The sequence below is a fragment of the Struthio camelus genome, chromosome Z, assembly GCF_040807025.1.
Source record: "Struthio camelus isolate bStrCam1 chromosome Z, bStrCam1.hap1, whole genome shotgun sequence".
Taxonomy (NCBI): domain Eukaryota; kingdom Metazoa; phylum Chordata; class Aves; order Struthioniformes; family Struthionidae; genus Struthio; species Struthio camelus.
The window spans coordinates 31,103,141-31,105,753 of record NC_090982.1 but is presented as its reverse complement, the minus strand read 5'-3'; positions in this window follow the sequence as shown (position 1 = coordinate 31,105,753).

The following is a 2,613-nucleotide window of genomic DNA, read 5'->3' as shown; positions in this document are numbered from 1 at the left end:
TTTGTGTGTTTGAATTCTTGCTTTCTTAGAATTTCTTAATTAAGAAGACCTCATTTAATGACTATCAGGATACAAATGCATCAGCAGGCAAATGGTGAAAGCCTCACCAAACCAAAACAAAAAATGGGGCAGCTTATGCAAAGCCACTTCCTTGTGGCTGAGTCTGAACCTGTAGTTAATGTTAACAGTTACTGTTTCCTCTCCCTGCATAGGACATCTGTATCCTTTTATTTCCATTGTGTATGTATGTGAGTTTCTGCACGAAGATGCAAAAGCTAGCACGTGCAGCTACCACGTAAAAAGCTTTCCTGTCTTTCAGCTCTAAAAAATAGCCCGTGTGTTGCATCACAGCATGCTCAGTAATAAACAGTTTATCGTGTGCTAAGAGACAAAGTCCAGCCTCCCCCCTTTTTTTGGCCCCACGCGAACTGCCAGTGAATGTGATAGGGCTATGAAAATTCAGAATTGTTTGGCCGGCACTGAATGTAGTACTAAATCTTGGCTCTGTTGGGATAGCTGCTGGAGCGGAGTACTACCGAGTACAAATAGGAGCTGGCCGACATAAACAGATTAGAAAATTGCTGTAGTTACCTGGGCAGTCAGCAGAGAATACAGAAATTAGAAGGAAAGAACTAGAGAAGAGAAGTAAGGAGGGAAAAAAAGCAAAAGAGCTGTAGTCTTGAAAATAGAGAACTTATTAATTACCTTATATTACTTATTGTTACCTTGTTACTTACCTTATTACCTTGTTGTTTGGTTTTATTTTGAATGCAATAAGACACTGAACAATTTGCAAAGCAAGGTGCATATATATGAAGATGGCACTTTATCGAGAGGTATAAGAGGAAAGCGGGGAAAAAGGTCTTCACCAATTCATGGTATCGAAGTCCTGATACCATGAATCTCCCGAACTTTTGTGGTCATCAGCGACTTCTCAAAGATTAAGAACATGGAGGTACTAACAGTGCAATAAGACTTCTTTTTAAGAAAACAGGCCTTGTAACTAACAATCCATATTATTCTAATTTCATAATACTACTGAAGTTTGACTGTAGGTTCACTGATTTGTTTGTCCTGGGCAGAGGTGTTTTTCTTATTGTTCTGACCAGCTCTTTGAGGTTCACTTCCAAATACCATATCCTTGGGACTGATAACCACTTTTCAGTATTGGTCACAGTACCCGTGACCCAATAGGAACTGCAGCGTCTCGTCCTAACAGACAAAGCACTACTAGATGGATCCAAGTAATCTGTTTTGTTGATAGTCTGATTCAAATCAAAAGCCTTGATTCTTGATGGAGTTTTGTTTTTCATTATCTGCTTTTCTGCAGGGATTATAGTCCAAAACAAGACCGAGACTACTTCTTCTTTTTTTTTTTTTTTTTAAATCAAATCAGTGGTGCCTATAATTTCCAGATGTGACCCTTCTTCCAAAATACTTACATTTTGTGAGCAATTTTGAATTAGGAAATCCAGAATATGTATCTCTTCCTAAAATCCAATCACTGTTTCAATTCATCATTAAACTGTTAATTATATTTAGAAATAAAATTCTTAAGCTGTATTGCTTCAGATGTCTAGAAGTCAAAACCCCCCAAGTCGGCTTTCATTATTCTTTTAACTCATCTTCCTGCAAATTTTAAACTGCACATCTGTCCCTCTTGGACGCAGAGGGCCCCTGCCCCAGGAGTCTCAGCAAAATGTTTGTTTTTCTTTCCTCCGTGAGTATTGTAGAACTAACCTGTGCTGCTTCTTGTCTTACTCAGTTTGACGCAAATGAAAATTAGTTTGTATAACGCTTGTTGATTAGGAGCAGAAGGAATTCTATTAAAATGGGAAAGAAGTTGTAGTCTAAAAGTGCATGTTCATCACCTCATTAGAAACTTGTTGTTTTTAAGTGCCAAAGAAATAGAGACACATTTCTAATTTGGGCAGTGCTGAAGACAGTTCTTACTGTTCAACACTTAACTAATCTCAGTTCCCCCTTTCCTGTTCAACATCTGGGATATGAGCCAAGCAGTCCAGCATGAATTACAAGAAAATGCTTTAATCAGCTAATTTGTTCTCCAGTTTGTGGCTCTTATGCCCGATAACAGTTGTGTATGACTCCTGGGGGAACACACCATTTTCCCATATCTTGTGGCTTTTACATTTGTAATAACTTCATGTTCATACAGTGAAAGCTTCTCTTCATAGTTGTTGCAGCCTGTTTCAGAGAGAAGACTCCCAGTATGATTTCTCCTGAAAACTGAGCAGTGCATTTGCTATTCCTTTCCCATAATCTGAGTCATTTCGGACTGTGAGTGCATATCACTTAACTGATAGCCAGCTTTGTCGATTTTGAAGATGCATACTGTAAAGCAGAGTAGTATTCTAATTGCTTTGACATAGGCTGTAAATTGTATATGTAGCAATAAATACAGGAAGACTCTGGAAACAAAGATTGTGCCTTAAAATGAAAAAAATTATCAGCACCTGAGAACCAAATGTGAGGTGACACAAAGCCAGAAAGAAAAGGCTTTTATTCTGAGCAGGAAGTGTTTATATTGCATAGGTATTATACTGCTTTAAAGGAGATGGTTAAAATGGTAGCACAGATCCTAATTTCAGCACG